The sequence below is a fragment of the Adiantum capillus-veneris genome, chromosome 24 (genome assembly GCF_014529385.1).
Source record: "Adiantum capillus-veneris isolate H3 chromosome 24, ASM1452938v2, whole genome shotgun sequence".
Classification (NCBI taxonomy): domain Eukaryota; kingdom Viridiplantae; phylum Streptophyta; class Polypodiopsida; order Polypodiales; family Pteridaceae; genus Adiantum; species Adiantum capillus-veneris.
In genome coordinates, this window is record NC_140954.1 from 25,630,740 (window position 1) to 25,650,211 (window position 19,472).

The following is a 19,472-nucleotide window of genomic DNA, read 5'->3' on the forward strand; positions in this document are numbered from 1 at the left end:
GAGTCAGTCAAAATCCTGCAAGCTATGTTGCAAAATCCAAAACTTCCTCTGCTTTGATTACTCTTCTGAAATCCGCCTCATCAAACAACTCTCAGTAACTTTAAGAATTCAATTTCAACACTTTTTGTGCAAGTTATAGTCAATACAACCATGAACCTTGCCCAATTTCCGTCTCTTGGCCTTTACAAGCCAAATGTGCTCCAAATGCAATGAAATTTTGGCTAGGGACTTCTTTTATGCTTTAGGACACTAGGGTATACTCACATGTCTGATTTGTCCCAAATTTTACATGTAAGACATCATACATGCATGATATCTATTGGCTCAGTTTCACTTCTGCTTATACCCAAGGTGCTGCTTGATGAATACACCAAGAATATGTGCTCACAAAAGCGTTTGGATGTCAAAATTGCACAAAATCACCACTTTTCACTTTTACCTTCTTGGTCTTCTTAAATTCAAAGGTATGTGTCCAAATGAGATGGAATTTTGCAAACAAGCTTACCACATCATTTCCAAACCTCCTATGTGGTCAGAAGTTCAATTGGTCATTCAGACCTTGACTTTAGAACATCATACATGTATGATGTCTATGTGCTCAAATTTTGGAATTTTCTTTACCTTAGATCCCCCTTATCATAAGCAACAAGAATATATGATCACAACAAAGTTTAAAGCTCAAAACTACTCTCACACAAATTTTACCTGTCACCTTCAATGAAGTGAAAAATCACACTTTTCTCTCAAAAAATATATATCCAAAATGATTCAAACTTGGTGAGAATGCTCAAAACAATGTGTCAAAGAACCTTATAATGACAAATGGTCAGTTTTGTTCAAAAATTGACCTAGGAGACATCATACACGTATGATGTCTATGTGCTCCAAATTGGATGAAAGTTGCTCTAAGCTTGTTTTGTTGTGCTAAACACCCTAGTAAGCTATGATGTCAACTTTGGTCCCTATAATTTTCCTTTATACATCATACACGTATGATTTCTAGCTGGTCAAATTGAAGTGAAAATCACTCCAAAGGTCCCCCACCTCACAAGAAACTCACATCAGCTTCAAAATTCAATTCCAACACTTTTTGTGCTAGATATGATCAATTCAAGCATTCACTTTGCCTAGATCCGTATTGTGGCCTTTAAGAAATTTAGTAGAGATACATTAAAATAAGGGGTTTTTATATTCAATTTTGGAAGAAACTCCTGAAATAAGGGGTCATTTTATTCATTCAGACATGTTAAAAGAGAGGTTTTTTTAATACCTTGCGAGGGGGATATTGAATGGTTAACCCTCGAGGTCAAAACTCTAGTCTTAAGGTGTACTTAGAGTAAAACCCCCCTTTTGAACACTCTAGTGCAATCAGGTTTATCAAATTTGGTCTCCAAATGCCTCTTGAGATGTCATACACGTATGATGTCCAAGTTTGCACAATTTCAGTTTGCAGAATTTTAGTTTTATAGAACTCTTGCAATTGCCCTCTTATATGCCTAGCATCAATCAATCATGAAAATATGTCAACAAAAACCTGTTTATTGCATTTTTACTCTCAAAATCAATCTTTTTTGTGATTTTAAATGCAAACAAGCACTTCAACAAATAAATCAATGGTCCTATCTAAAGCTAATCATATCATCATATGGCCGGGTTTTACATTTATGAGTAGAAAAACACTTCGCTGCCACACACGGATGAGTAAACGCTTTTATCACCTTACAAATCACTTGACGACCAATAACTACTATAATCTAATACTATAGATCAATACCTTACAAATCACTTGACAACCAATAACTACTCTAATCTAATACTATAGATCCTACTTAAATCTATCTAGTTGTAGATCCTCGACAAGACACATGCTCAAAAGTTTCATCAGTAGATGTAGATAATAGAGAATCGTCAAGAATATGTTGCGGACCAGGTATATACTTCTTGAGTAAGCTGACGTGAAAAACATCATGTACCTTTATGTGTGGTGGTAACAAGAGTCTGTAAGCTTGATCATTAATTTGCTCAGTGATTACAAAAGGTCCACAATATCTGTCACTTAGATTCTTACACTTACCCATTGATAAAGAACTACGTTTTTGTTTCATCCTCGGAAATACCATATCGCCTTCTTCAAAAAGTCTAGCACGTTGTTTTGGATCATCATAACTCTTTTGTCTATCTTGAGAAGTCTTAATATCCTGCTATATAAGATTGATTTGTATTTGCATTTCATCCAACATTTCTTTGGATGCTTGAACTCATATGAGAGGGTCTGTCCATTTGACTGGAGTAAGACACTTTTGCCCATACAATGCTTGAAAAGGAGACATTCCAATTGAGCGTCAGAATGAGGAATTATACATAAATTCAACCAAATACAAATATCTGGTCCATTTACTTTGTTCATGCATACAATAATCTCTTAACATGTCTTCAATGATTTGATTTGTTCTTTCTAGCTGCCCATCAGTTTGAGGATGATAAGCAGTACTAAAGGCTAACTAGGTTCCTGTAGCTGAGATTAAGGCTTTTCAAAAATTAGAGGTGAACTTCGCATCACGATAAAAAAATTATTCGATCGTCGAGGTAAACCGTGATACATGAAAACACCTTTCATGAAGACTTGAGCTATATCCTTAGCCGTAAACGTTGTCTTGACTAGAAACAAATGGGTCATTTTTGTAGGCATATCAACAACCACAAAAATAGAGACATATCCTAGAGATGTAGTAAGTCTTGTAACAAAATCCATGGATATGCATTTCCATTTCATTTGTGGAGCATCAATAGGTTGAAGCTTACCGGAATATGTTGGCATGTTAAAAATCTTGTAACATAGTTCAACACATCACGCTTTAGTCCTGGCCAAAAGAAATTATTTCTTATAGTAGAGTAAGTCTTAATGTATCCTGGATGTCTTGCTATAGGTATATCATGAGCTTCCTGTAATATTTGAAGTTTGATTCCACCTTGAGTTGGAATACAAAGACGATTACCAAAGTAAAGGTCATCTCCTTCAACATGAAATCCTTTCATTCGCCTTTCCTGCTTCTCTGTGCGATTATTTAGGTTCATCAAGTACTAGATTTTCATGTAATACGATTCATTAGTCATACCTTATTGAATAAGGTCAATTAAAGAAGTAGTAGAGATGTGACAGCCGCTATAGTACTCTTCCTGCTTAAGGCACCGGCTACAAGATTTTCCTTTCGAGGTTTATATTTGATTCCAAAATCATATTTTCATAACAACTCCATCCATATTAGTTGCCGCATATTAAGGTCAGGTTGGGTGTAGATCCACTTCAAGCTTCTATGGTCGGTATGTAGTTCAAATCTCCTTCCAAGAAGGTAATGTCGCCATATTTTAAGAGCATGCATAATGGAAAATAATTCCAAGTCATGTGAAGTCTAACTCAACTCATGTATATGTAACTTATGAGATTCATAAGCTACTGGTTTTCCTTCTTGAGACAGAACGCCACCAATTGCTTATCCACTTGCATCAATGAGCACAGTGAATGTCTTTGAGAAGTCTAGAAGTTGTAGTATTGAAGCATTCACCAAAGCTTCTTTGAGTTTCTCATAACTAGCTTGATCACCTTCATTCCAAGTAAACACTTTAGCTTTCTTAAGCATATTAGTCAATGGAGATGCAATATTAGCATACCCTTGAATAAATATACGATACCATCCTATTAAACCAAGAAAGTCGTGTACTTCTCATATTGATTTTGGTATTGGCCAAGCTATAACAGCTTTGATCTTACTTGGATCAGTAGAAACACCAGCTTTGGATACAATAAATCCCAAATATTCCACCTTGTCAGCAAAAGAAGGTGCATTTGCTACGTTTGGCATAAAGTTGATTTTGACAGAGAAGTTCAAGTACTCGTCGCACATGTTGTTCGTGTTCTTCTTTGTCTCTTGAATAAACCAGGATATCATCAAAGAAGACAAGAACAAAATCATCAAGATGCTTTTGATACACGTCAAATCATAAGTTAATTAAAAGTTGCAAGAGCATTAGTAAGTCCAAAATGCATAACCATAAATTCATAATGTCTAAAATGAGTATTAAATTCCGGTCTTTGGTATGTCCTTCTCCTTGATTCAGATTTGGTAATACCCTGACTTAAGATCAATCTTTGTAAAGATTGAAGCTCCATGTAATCGGTCAAGGAGTTCATCAATCCTTGGTATTGCATACTTATTCTTTACTTTTACCTAGTTCAATCCACGGTAATCGATACAAAGACGTAGAGTACCATCCTTCTTTCAATCAAAGAGAGCAAGAGTACTCCATGGAGAAACACTGGGTCGAATGAAGCCTTGTTCAAGAAGTTGAGTTAATTGCTCCTTGAGTTCCACCGATTCAGGTACTGACATTTTGTAAGGTCTACGAGAAACAGGTTGAGCTCTTGGAGTAAGCTCTATTGCATGATCAATAGCAGGCTTGGGTGGTAACTGTGAAAGTTCCTCGGAAAATATATCATCAAATTCTGTTACCCATTCGGGTTCAAGTGAATCTATCTTCTTCCCTTTAGGGTTAAGCTTTACTACGTAAATCCTTTCATTTTTCCTATGATCACTAGATGGTCCATTCCAAACAAAAGGTGGATTGCATGGTCTAAAATTCCCCTGGTTTTGAGGTTGTTTTTGGTTTTGGTTAAAGTTTTGTTGATTGAAGTTCCTCTGAACTGCCGATGGTCTGGGTCTAAAGTTTCCAAACTTCCAATTTGGATTGAAGTTTCTATGTTTATAAGTGTCCACCAATCCTATGAAGCTTGAATTGTTAAAGGGACAATCCCTGGATTAATTACTCGGTTCAAGATTAGTGTAGCATAAATGATCATGTCTAGCTTTCATATGTAATAAGTTCTCTCGTCTTTGCTGTGGATTTCCAGATCTTTGCTCCTCCTCGGGACAAGGGATTTTGATTTCACGAACAGGAACAGGTTCTGAATTCCTCTTTTCGGTAGTAGATAACTCTATTTCAATGGGTTTTCCTGCATCAAGGACATCTTCAAAATTGGTAAGATGAAGACTCTAGAGTCTAGTCTTCGTAGGATTATATAGCCTTGATACGAATCGAGCTACCTTGATCTCTTGAGTCATCCCTATTGGAGCATACTTGACAAGGGTTAAGAAATGTTGATAGTATAATTTCAGTTCTCTTGTTCCTTAAGTACAGTCAAGTAATTCATTCATATGGTCTGAATGATTAAAAAATTTTTGATAGTTCTTCTTAAGTTGGGTCTTAAGATAATCCCAAGTTGCAACATTAGGATCACATTGTTTTTTGTGCAATGGTCTCTCCACCAATGCTTGGCTATTTTCTCTAGTTTGAACTTAGTGATGATAGCTTTGTTTACTACTGACGAATGAGCCAAATCAAATAGTCATCCATGTGTTCAATCCAATCTTCAAGAACTTTGCCTACATCTTTGCCTTCCCCACTAAAATTTCCAGGTTGAGACTTACGAAGCATAGCATCAATGTCTCTATCAATGATGGTGTGTTGGGGAACAATAGCGCATTTGGGTTAGCAATAGCCGCATTTTCTCTAAAAGGCATGGTAACTTACTGCACCATATCAACCAAGGTCACACTTAGCAAAATATTATATTCCGTTCGAAGTCCTTTAATCAAATAGAATAGACATTTAAAGATAAGATGAGAAGAAAATAGGAGAAATAATAATGAATAACTTAATCCAATTTCTATATCACAAAACTTTGGGTTTTTGAAAGTCTACAAGGTGTCTCCAAAGTTTCTAATAATCCCTAATGGCTCTAACATAATGCGCTCGGTAATATCCATTGTGACATCCTTCTACCAATAAAGTATAGTTGTCCCATTCCTTGGGTATCTCTGATGGTTGACTCCAATAATCCTTTGTGATCTTTGGCTGGAACATCTCTTCGTTGGCGTCATACCATTCTTGAGTAAGAGATTCGTTTGTTACTGGTACCCCCATTTTGGTGTGAATAATTGCCTTCATGTACCTTAAGTAGTCATCGAACAAAGCAGATTCCTTTGTAAATACATTCTATGTGTCCCATCCCACTCAGCTGTGAATATTTTCACAATCTACAAGGCACTGAGGTCTGTTGTAGGCATTGTATAAAATTTCAACATTGCGAGGATTGTAGATTAGTGAGTTTCTAAATAAGTCAAAGAATAACTTCCAAGGTACTAGACTATAGGAATGTCGGTCATTGTTTTTGCATTACCGTCCTTATACATTAAAACATAACAATGTCAAAGCATCTCATAGCCATTACTAAAGGAAGTATGTTTCTGGCCATCCATGTTTCTTTTGTCGGTCTTAGGGTAAGTTCATAAGCATTTATGTACAATATTTGATTAGTAACAACAATCTACATTCCCAACTTAGATTGTATCCACTCGATACTCCCAACAGGCGAGGGTTTGTGCTGAGGTGGTCTAAACTCAGGGTTCCCTGTAGCATAATGATACCAAGCTTAAAAGGTATTTGGTAAAATGAAATCCGTAGACATCAATCTTTTCTTCTCTCCCCCGTTATGCTGGTTGTGACACGCCTTTGCACTTCCACTCCAATTTGGGAATGCTCTTCCACCATAAGGCAAGAGAGTATATCAGCCCATATCCCTTAAGGTAAACGGCCAGTCATCTACACACACGCCATCACTCAAGCTAGCTAAAATGATGAAACCAAGATTTAAACTCAAATATTATATCCTCAATATTAAAATCAAATTTTTATAATCGCAAAAGACTAAAAAAGGTTCATAGTGTTTCTAGGGAGATACATAAATACGAAAGGTCCTATAAACCAATTCTTAGTTTCTACAATTGTGGTTCTACCCTTATACTTGTTCACATCTCGGGCGTCAAAGTATAACACTTCAACTTGTGCACTAAAAGTCATGTCTTTGTTTTTGGGCCATTCTTCCCCCGTGATACATCCTTGGGTGATAATCCATTGAAGTAGTTTACATGAGCATATCGTTCATTTACATCATTTTTGTAGAAGTATCTACTCGAGTTCACTGCTATTGGTTGTGCTCGGGCAAAGTCACTAATGCACCTTGGTTTCTCATAGTCATCAAAGGTAATCGCAACATTGTGAGGGTTGTATTTGAGAATAGGTCCATAGACTCTCTTAAACCAATCCCGAGGGACATAATAGAATTGGTTTCCGCCATTTGACTTCTTCCATACTCTAATAATGACCTTCTCACAAAAGCCGTATCTTTGGTTTAATATAAGGGCCTTCTTACTAAGTATAAGTTCACGACTCGGTTTGTCCAAAAGAGAGCATAAGTTAAGGTAAAGAACATATCCTTGCACTTTAACATCACCTTCTTGGATCTTTTCCTTCACCCAAAACTGTGGGTTGGTTATGAACCTATTAGGCACTTGTGTTCAATGTTCAGGCTGAGCTTCAACATATAACTCCCATGCTACGTAAGTGTTGGGTACAAGGTAATCTGTAGTCCCTTTGAAACTCGAGCCACCTCAATTCCCCACTGGAGACTGGTCCAACCGCATAATTGAAAAAGATTCTTTGTGCAAAATCACTTGGGAGTTCATCTAAGTCAAATTATACTAATTCTAACTAAAAAAGTAAAGGGAGAAATTAGTAAATTGTGTTAGATATACATGCTATTTATCAAGACAATGAGAGCAGAAAACTTAGTACAAAATTGAACCAAAACAAAGTCTATGCTTATTTTATTCCTCAAAATCTGATTTTTATAACTCTCAAGAAATAAGGCTTTGTGAGTTATGTCATACTATTGATCCATGGGTCAACGGACAAATGCAATTAATACCAAGATTGGAGATAAGCTTATCTATACTTAAAACAAGTTGGATCAATTACACAGGTAAACGTAAAAGATCACTCTTACAAGAATGTCCTAAAAGCATCTATCTAAGAGTTTGATTCAGTAATATTAGCTGAAACTAAATTACCATCATGGTTGAGCAAAGACACTCCTATTTGGATGTGTGGGACTTTAGAGAATGATAGGTTAAAACAAGAAGATTGCATCTTGGATCAAGAATTAAATGATGCCGATTATATACCGGATCTTTTTCCTAAATATTTGTTCGAACCATTTGAGTGGACTTAATTTTTTTCTACCATATATGAATTTTTTTTTCAACGAGTCTATGCCAATCTATTTTGTGATGAACAATGCTAGAAATTTTTCCAATCCAAATGGCAACTAGTGTCATTGGATGACCAACAAGTTTCATCTGATCATTATTATGATGCTACTAATGAGCTAAAGGAGGAGACTCTAACCAAAAAGAAATATAACTGAGAGAAAGAGCACATTAGAGAAAAACTATTGTTGTAGGGAGGAGAGAAAAAGCTCTTTGAATTTTTCAATCAACATCAAAGATGACAACAAAGATACATGAAAAAATGAGAAGATAAACAAAAAAGAAACCAAGCCATTCCAAATATCAAGGACAAAACACAATTTTTAATGAAGGTTGACACAGAGAATTGCATCAAAGACAAAATCAAGGGTAGGTATCCCATTTCCAAAAACGAGAGAAGAGTGAAAGGACAGATTGAAACAAAATGGAACCATATAAAGCCGACAAAGTAAAAGAAAAAGAACCATCTATGAGTAAAACAAAAAGAAATGTTAAACATCAAGAAGTTAAAACATTCATGGGACATTTTGGATACTATAAAAGAGTTATCTACATATATAGTAATTGCAAAACCTATTCATGGTCTTATCACTCAATTTTTATGGACCATTAAGTGCAAAAATTCATTCTAAAAGATCAAGTAATATTTTTCGTCAACACTTATTTTGAAGACTCCATATTAGACTAAAATTTTCCATGTGAATGTTGATGCACCAAATTTTGCTATTGGTAGCATATTGGTACAACCAAGAGAGGGAGCCATGGATTTTCCCATTTCATATGCTAGCAGGCAATTGAACATAGCTGAAAAGAATTATACCACGATAGAAAGAGAAAGACTTGGAATGGTCTATGCTGTCAAGAAGTTCTGGCATTACTTATAGGCAAATAAGTTTATCTTCTTTGTGGACCACCAAGCTCTACTTTATCTTGTCAACAAACGATGTAGTAATGAGAGAATTGTTAGATGGTTCATCATCCTACTAGAGTTTGATTTTCTAGTGGTTTTGTTAAAAATGGTGTCCTGCATTAGAGAATTGATCACTTATCAAGGATCATCTCAGGAGAACCTCCCAAGGGAGGTGATGATGGTTTTTCATATGCATATCTATTCTCAATCGAGAGAATTCCTAGATGGACAAAGGAAATAGTTTCTCTAATGGTGATAGCACATGTAGATTAACAAATTCCGCTCTCTATAAAACCATGGTTGATCAAGCAATCGGTTATGTATCAGCTATTGGTGGGAAGACTATATCAAAAAAACAGAGACAAAATTTTACTTTTGTGCATAAGCCCAAATGGATAGTCTAACTACCTAAATCAAGCTCATATAACAGTAGTTGGGATCCATTTTTCAGTACACATCAAACACTGAAACAATTATGTGGCTAGGAGTTTATTGGTTAAACATGAAAAAAGAAGTTCATGTCTATGTAGACATTTTCTCCCAATGCAAAAAGAGGGGCAGTGATACCACATGCTACTTTGTTATAGACATCTATTGCAATTAAGTAAAATAGTTATTTGGTGGAGTACTTGATAAATAGGAAATTCCCTGAAGACATATGTAAATTGAGACAAAGAGCATTCAAAATGGAGGCTGCATATCACGCCTTGATCGGCCAACAACTATACATATGAGGAAAGAACTAGATAGTGAAAGCTATGTGCTAATGAAGATGAGTATATTCCTATCTTGGAATAGGCACATGCAAGTCTAGCAAGGGGCCATTTCTCTCATGAGACTACGGCTAGAGAAATCTTGATGGCTGGAGTATGTTGGTTGGCTGTATTTGCAGATGCTAAAGAATTTATCAAGAGATGTGACTCTTGTTTGAGTGCTAAAATGCCAACTAGAATGGACAACATTTCATTATGAACAATGATGGGAGCAAGAGCATTTGTTGAGTGGGGTATTGACTTTGTTCTTCCTATATGCCAACCACCTATTTACATGTGGGGTCTCAGCTTTATCTACCACGAGGGGGGTTAAAATGCCAACTAGAATGGACACCATGTCATTATGACCAATGATGGGAGCAATAGAATTTGTTGAGTGGGGTATTGAATTTTTTGTTCCTATATGCCAACCACCTATTTACATGTGGGGTCTCAGCTTTATCTACCACGGGGTGGGTTGGATGGGACAGGCAATGGATGATCAATCTCAGGGGTGTGGGGGATCTCGCCCATCACACGATAAGAACTAATCTTGGGATGGCGAGATTAGTGCAGGGAAAAATAATGTCAGAATGCCCCACCCCCTTGTTTGAGTGCTAAAATGACAACTAGAATGGACATCATGTTATTATGACCAATGATGGGAGCAAGAGCATTTGCTGAGTGGGGTATGACTTTGTTGTTCCTATATGCCAACCACCTATTTACATGTGGGGTGTCAACTTTATCTACCTCGGGGTGGGTTGAATGGGATAGATGATGGATGATCGATCTCAAGGGTGTGGGGGATCTTGCCCATCACACAATAAAAACTAATCTTGGGATGGTGGGATTCGTAGAGTCCTACCAAGCACCGAGCAAGATTTACCGAGCAAACACAAAAACCGAGCGATATCTAGGGAAAATACACACACACACACACACACACACACACCACAGGAGAAGGAATTATTTGTTTCCATTTTCAAGTCATGATTACGGTTTGAACTAGGGATGAAGAAGAGGCAACACAAATATCAAAATCAAAGCGTCATCTCACTATCCAATGTTGCACAAGCACGTCTTGAAGAGAGACATGCTCTGAGAACAGCAGCAGTCCCACAACCAAAATTCAAATAAAGAACCTTTGGCCTACACAAAAGCTCCACACTACAAGTCTAGCAATGAAAGAAGGGCTACATTGCATGTATCCTGTCCATGCAATCCCATACTCCATAGTTGTGTAATCAAACTCTGGTAAGTAGTGTCGCATGATGGTATCTGTAGGAGTCAATGTCCATTGCCCGAAAAAATGGCATGCTCCCATCAAGGTATAGTGGAGGTCGTGCACCACGCCTATGAATGAAGAACAACATTGAACTATCACACTACACAGAAACATGAAAACACTTAGAATGGAATATTTTAATTATTCCATACACAAGCTCTGTGTGCCAATAGCGTCTGTCAATTATAAACGACAATGAAATTACTAAACCATGGGTTCATTTTCACACCGTAGCCAGCCCTACAATTTTCTTCCTCAAGGGAGACAAGATGGGTATTAAAAGCACACTCGTAAGTTTTTGTAGCAAATTATCTTTGGATTTTGCAAAATCCCGCCTATATATCTATTTTAGACAAATATTAATCACTAAGATTTAGCAACCTCATAATGAGACACCGATCATTTACATCACAATGAATTTGATGCAATTCGTCTCAAGCATGAGAAAGGGAGAAATCCATGGAAATAATCTCAAGAATTTACATTACTAATGACAACAACGTCTAGAGTCACAACACTCCATGCGCTTGACAACCCATCTCCCAAAATCCCATGCAATTCGACCCGAGCATATTTACTTCTTTGTACACCCAAAAAGTTGGTCGTTATTAATAACCATGGCAACTTCAATGTTCGGGAAAAGTGTGCCTTGGCTTAGCCTTGAGCCAATTGAAAAATCAAAATAACCTGTTGAAGGGAGGGGGGAAAGAAGAAAATCCGCTTGGAAAATTCAAGTAAATAGATTAAATTGTAAAAAAAGCCATATATTTCGAAAAAAATCCTTCTTGAATCTACCCTAAAGGAAATTTTGTATGCTTGTGAAATTGATTTTTATGAACATTGATGGGAAGTCGCTATGCTCTATATTTAGGACACACTCCTTAACCATTGCGCGTCAGCACGAAATCCATTAAGATATAGTCCCAATTATGGTGTGCATATGCTCTTCTCATTCCATTTAATTTCAAGCTCAATCTGGACAGGACCCTTAAGCATTCCGCGTTGGTGCAGAGGCTAATCCAATAAGGTCCCAAGAGTGCTCCATTTTAATTGCTTGTCATCCCACATCGTCAAACTTCCCAATCCATTGCATTTCCTATCTATCTGGACAAGGCCATTGAGCATACCGTGTCAACGCGGAACTAGTTATGGCATGATCCCATTTTACAAAAAAGAGCTAAAGATTTCACAGTAAATCAAAATAGAGCTAATAATTTCCCAATCAACATCACATATATTCCTTTATCTACCACACCTAGGCCTTTCTTCATGCTTTGACATGCTCAAGAGTCAATACGTATCCAAAACAAAAAGAGCATTGAAGTGCGTGAGCTGATTCCGCCAAGCCAAGCTACTGTTGGGTTTGCTTTGCATGTGTTGTTGATGTTCCTATTCAATGTTTGACTATAGAAAAATGGGATTGTACCCTAAACTGTACCGTGCGAGCACGAGAGAAGTTAGGGAAGTGTCCCATGAAAGATGCACCGACGCGGTATCAAGTAGGGCCAAGTCCCACTTGATGTTTAGTTTGCTTCTTTGCTCCTATGGCACTGCTATTTTGGTTTGTTTAATTGATGACTTTATGAATGAACACACTTTCCTTAAACTATACACTCCTATTCTACATTTGAACGCTGGCTCTGTGTTGTGTGCATGCTTACACTTATTTGTTTAATACAAAATGTTGATTTTAATAGCACGTTTTCTGTCCTTAAACCTCCCGCGTCGGCGCGGTACTAGTTAGGGGCGGGTCCCGAAATTTTGTTTAATACAAAATATTGATTTTAATAGCACGTTTTCGGCCCTTAAATCTCCCGCGTCGGCGCGGTACTAGATAGGGGTGGTCTCGACGTTATTAAAGGGACAAACACTTTGCATGCACTTTAGCTTCATGTCTTTGGCCCTTATGGTCCCGCGCCGACGCAGTATGGACTAGCGCCGAGCAAGTTATACAAGAAGCAGCTACTTCAGCTCCCCAGCTATAACCCATCCTTCAGCTTAACCCCGAGAGAGACTAAGAGTAAAAAAATGTTAATTTTGATACGTTTTCTGCCCTTAACTCTCCCGCGCCGGCGCGGTACTAGTTAGGGGCAGGTCCCGGTGTTATTAAAGAGAGAGAATGAGACACGCTGGAAGCTGTGCCCACCTCTGTAATTTTCTTTTCATAGCTTTTCCCTACAAGAAGTTTCTTTTGCATGCCATCCCTAGACTAGTGGGTGTGTCACCATGTGTGTGTGACGGAAGGAGGGACATAGAGGACTCCGCAGTCTGAAGAGAGAGAGCAATTGGATGGAGTGGCAGAAGATGCATGCACAGGTAAAGAGAAATGTTGAGTTTTGACTCCTATTGGAGCGTGTACAAAGCTACGCGAGTCTGCACTCTACAACATGGGAAGAGACCCTCTTGCGTTTGTCTGTGCCACCTAGTCACGTGGTGTAGTAAGAGCTGCCCGTGGTTGGTGAAAGCCTCGCGGTGCTTGATGCATGCCCAGGAAATATCATTCAGCAATCTCTCTCTCTCATTCAGTTGTACTGATAGGAAATCTGGGCCGAGCTGAGGCGAGGGGAAGCTAAGCTGCTCAGTGTTCCGTGCTCTGCATGCCTTACGGTTTTCCGCCTCCAAGACTCTAAGCTGGTCGGACACGTGATCATTGCGACCTTTTGCATGAACATTTTTATCCAAGATCTGGCCCTAAAGGTCCCGCGCTATGTCTTTGTCGGATTAACGATGCAAAAAGAAAAATCCACATGGCGGAGCGCACACCTTCTTGGCAGATACAGCTAGCGCCATTTGTTCCCTATAATGCCGAGACGTGCCCCTAACTGGTACCGCGTCGGCGCGGGAGGGTAAAGGGCAGAAAACGTGCTATAAGGCTTATGAAAATTTATGTTGTGTATTATACAAATTATGAAAATTAATGTTGTGTATTAAACAAATTAGACATTTTGGCATGTTGCAAGAAATTTACCCTGTTTATTGCCAATTACAGACGGTGTATGACCTTTTCTTCATGCTCTCAACCGGCATTTTTAAATTCTCTCCGTCTTCAAAAGGCCAAAATGAACTATGAGACCAAAGTGATACAATCTTGGTTGATCTAATACAATGTCTGGTAAAGCGAAAAACTAAAATCATCATCATCATCATCAATTCCCGAGGATGTCTAGCATCAAGAGTTGTTCGAGAAAGTATTGGATCGTCCTTTGAAGTTTTCTATGAAGCTTGCTCATCTTATTGCCGAGTCCTTGCTCTAAAGAAGTCAATGATCGGCCTCTATGAATGTCTCTCACTATCTAATCTCCTCAAGAAACTCTCCCTGTGCCTACGTAGCTGTACCAAAAACAACCTGAGGTATCTCTAATCCTGATATCTCATGACTCTAGCCAACGGTCCAAAGCGCTCTCTGAATAGACAATGAAAGTGGCCTCGTATTTCATAGTAGACTAGACAATGAAAAATGTGACGTAACTCTGTCTCTGGGTCTATATGACACAACTGGCAAGTCCTGGCCTCTATTGGTACTCTCCTAAATCTGCCTGTCTCAATATCTAATTGATGCGATGATGTACGCATCTGACCAATAGCCCATCGTATCCCATACGATAAATGAGTGTCCATAACTAGTCCAATCTGATCACATATTCATCCTTTTTTAGATGGAGAATATGTTCTCTATGAAAAGACATCTTTGTGCCCAACTCTTGTGCCTACTATATCCAAGAACTCCTCGTATCTAGCTAAAATTAGATCCTGATGTATGAGTCTAGTGATCTTCGTTCATGTGGGAGATAGAGAGAGTGCATCCACACACACAGAGAGAGAGAAAGTTTAAAGAATATTTGATTTATTTCATTACCTTGCATGTTTAAGATAAAACATGCAATTCTCATGCATGTCTTCTCAGTGCACCCCCAATGTACGTACAACTCTGACCTCTTTAGCTAGCATGACGACACAAGATGCTCATCTTGGAAGCGATAAGCCACAAGTTTAATTCTCCAATAGTGGCAAGATATGTGGGCCCATTAAATAAAAGTGACAATTGCCAATGGTTTTGTGTCGTTCTTCTCGTACGTACAAGCATGGCCGACGTAGTTGGCATGGCGAGATGAGTTGCTCATCTTGGAATCTGTAAGCCACAAATTCAATTATCCAAGAGTGACAAGAAATATGGGCCCATTAAATAGAAGTGCCAATTGCCAAAGTTTTTTCTGCCACAAAACAAAGTTGTTATTGTCACTACACTTGTTTAAATTGTACCACATAGCAAGCATGCTTCTGCCTCTCGGAGTCTCTAGCTAGAGAAGAAGGTGCCTCGAATGGTTTGGGCAATTAGACGCACAAAGTTTGATAGAAAAATGACGTGTTTTGGTGTTCTTTCAGATACAACAATTCAGATAATGTACAAAATGGTGTTTTTGCACCATGTTTTTGGGGAAGGATGTCAAACCAAGAGGAATTATGGAGGGGTTCATATGGTTTTACAACAATATTAACACTCATGATTTAAATATTGATGAGATGATTATTGGACCCCCTGGGCCAAACCCAAGGATGTATGTTGTGGAAGAGGGAACCTGCCTACTTTCATGGGAGGTTGAGTTGTTCAAAAAAAATAGATATGTGCTACAAGGCAATACTTTGATAGCACAGATGAACAGCTACTGAGAAATGTGGAGCACAACCTAGCTCTTTCTGTGCTAAATTCAAAGATGAAAAGCAAAGACTTCAATGGAAGGATCACATTGGGTCGAAGCATGCATGCAAAACTAGTGAGAGAGGTTATTTTGGTACCTAATGTGTCGCATGTTTTTATTGTTAGCACTTGAGGATCTTTTTAAAAGGGGGTGACAGATGCTATGACCATTGCAAACTTCCCTCGATGTACTTGTGAGGATTTCCCAAAAAAGACAATCGATGCCTCACATGTGTGCCTTGCAAACACATGAACTTGTGTATTTTTGTGTCCTTTGGTTTAACTTTATAGCTCATGAGTTTATGCATTAGGATACACTAACAAAATTGCAGTTGTTCTAGGTATTGGGTGGGGTCAGAGTTTCAGCCTAGCCTCAAATTTACAAGGCTAAGGTTTATGGTCCAATTTAGATTGGCCATTTTTTGGATTCCTTGCAATTGCCATTGGAGGAGGGGTGCCTAGAGTTTTGATAGATTATGCTATATAATCAAACACAGATTTATATTGTAGCAACAATCACCTTCGTATGCTCAAGTTTTCAATCCTCTACGGATTGACCATTTTGTTGGACTATCTATACTTGATAGTATGGCAAGGCTTAATAAAAAAAGAAAATTTGTGTTACAATTCTCTTTACTTTCGCTCGAAAAATGACACGCTCGGTTTTTTTTGCTCGGTGTATGGATTTCCTCGGATTCGTACAAGGAAAACTAACCTCAGAATTCCCCACCCCCTCACGCCCTTGATAATGGAGTGAGAGCTCAATGCCCTAACCATTATGCCCAAGTGCTTTCCTTGTAATGAATACGAGTCCATGGGACTACAAGTCAAAAAACACAAATTTTGGGAATAAAATTAATCTCAAGATGAAAACTAATATTCGGATCCCGAGATTAGTTTTTAAAGGACGATGCACGGAATTAAATGGTGCTATCCCTCCCCCACCCATAATAGATAAACCTAAGGCAATTGGGGTATTGAATTTGTTAGTCTTATACAACCACTTTCTTACAAGACTCATGCACAATATATGATTGTAGCCACTAATTATCTAACCAAGTGGATTGAAGCTAGAGCCACTAGGAAGAACAATATGTGAACCACAACTATATTCTTGTATGAATGTATATTCATGAGATATGGACTTTCTACAGAGCACATGAGTGATATACTTCCTAAGCAAGATGATAGACATCAATGTAATTTGATGGGAATAAAGGAAAACACAATTTGGGGCTTATGGTGATGGAAAACAACACAAAGAGCCACAATTCATCATTTTTTACCTATGACGATAAATGTACTCCATAAGGGACAAAACTTAATGGGTAGATCCCTACAACCTGTGGGACAAAATTAAATGGGCAAGATCCCTACAACCTATGGGACACATTCATAAGCTTGGATTAAAGAAAATGACCATCACCAAGGGTTGGGATAAAAATTGCCAAAGTCAGAGGACCAAGTGGGGAGAATAGCTCAAAGGGATCAAAACAAGTTCAAAAAAGGGGCTAAGGGTTACTTACTAGGACTATACAACAAGTATGAATCATTAGAATTCAATTTTGTCAAATATTTATAGAGGTGATAATAGAGCACAAAAATCACTTTCATTTTGTTCCCAGCACCAAAAAATGGACTTGTACCTCTAGATTCTAAAATCTGGCCCAAGGGTGTTGGATTTGTGGCCTTTGACTGAACATCAATAGTTGGTGTGAGAACCATCTCTTGTACAATGAGTAGTCCAATAAGCATGTAAGCATGAGAGATCACATGGCTTAGTACATGTGGCAGATGAGTTGCACAAGAGTCCAAATGCCATCCCAATTAGCATGGCTTTTCTACATTTTATGGAGCCACTCTCGACCTTTGGAGAGTTACCCCTTGACGCTTCGGGAAAGGCACTTGTGACCCTTGAGAGGTGAATCTATCCATATGGGTTACTATTTAAGTAGAAAGCTCTTGGATGCACTTTCCCACCTGAACTTAATCAAGCATTGTATGCATCTTATCAGTTCATGATTAATCAAGTTATGATTTGAGTCTACACTCTCTCACTTCTCTCTCTCTCTCTAGTGAAACTTCACAAGGTATGTCTCAAAAGCCATATGCACAAGGCTATAATGTCAGAGGTAAGAAAAGAATGATTTCAGTCTTCAACAACAATATGAGGCCAAAAATGAGTGAGAAGGGTCATAAAACTCTGGGATGGCCTACAAGGACAAAGAAATTTGGTGCTGCGACTAAACAAAATCACCCATTAAGTGTAAAGTTGCCAATTAGATACTTCATGTGACTACAAGGTCATAGTCGGGAAGTAGATCTTTGTACTGTAAATCTTCTATCTTGTATGTGACTTAATGAAGCCTAATAAACAAAAGGTACTAGCAATATTGGAAAAAAGGGGCAAAAATGGAAGTTCCGTCATCTATAATTCAATTCTGCAGATTGTAGGAGTTGTTTTTGAGAATGAGAAATGCTCAAAATTGGCGGATTTATTGGAGCGAATGATGGATGGAAGTAAAGTGACCATATTTATGGAAACAATACGAGGTTGTGATCAAGTTACTAGACAACTTCAAATGGATAAATTTGCAGCTTTATCTATCCATAATGATAAGATTTAAGCTGAACAAGATTGGGTTCTTTCTAAATTTAGATCTTGCAATAGACCTATAATGACAACAACAGATTTTGTAGCTTGGGGCTTGGATGTGAAGGACATAAAGGTACCTAGGTCATTTTGCAAAGATAACTTTATCTTAATCAAGTTTGGTGTTGATGTCAATTGTCTATGAGATAGAAAGAGAGAGAGCATGAGCTTCATCCTAGCATCTCTTCTTGCTTGCTCATCACATTGGAGATCCGACTGCACCATTGTGATAGGCTCGGGAGAGAGTTGTGCAACAACTTCAAGCATTCCACATGAAATGAAGCTTTCACACTAATGCATCTATGAGCTCTTCATGGCTGTTTTTGCCTACAAGTAGTCGTTAGAATTTTGGCAACATAAGCTACTCATAAGGACTCATAGATTTCAGTTTCAAGCACTTTCAATATTTTGCTTTTTCTTCATATGTGTTTTTTGTAGATGGGTTTGAAGTGAGGATTTTGAATGTAGAGGCTTTGGGAGAGGTGTATCCTAGTGAGGGAATGATGTTCCTTAAGTTTTTTACGATTTTGGTATGGTTTGGTGAGTTTCCTTCCGTTTGTGTGTATGTGGGTGGTTTGGTGGTGTAGTTAAGAGCAATGAGATTCTTGATTGTGGTTTAGTTGGCCTTCCAGAGTGTTGTATGTGTGGGACGGTCTCAGCTTGACAAGCTAAATACATTACCTCCATGCACCTATCATGCCATCTGTGTCCTTGATTTATGTTGATCTAGGTAGTGTTGCATGCACTTTATAGGTGGTGTGATTCGCTCCCGCAACACTGTCTCATGAAATGTCATTCCAAAGTTATCTTGTAGCTTAGTTTCTTCCCAAAAGCTATAATGAAAAAATGAATATTGGTAGTCAATCCCCCACGAGCTGACTACAACATTTTCTAACAATCCCACTGGTTGTTCAATGTGACCATCTAACAAATGTAATTTCGTTCTTGTTTGTCTAATCGATAATCTTCTCAGGCTTCCCAAATTTCTTTTATTGCTAATAGTTTGTCTAA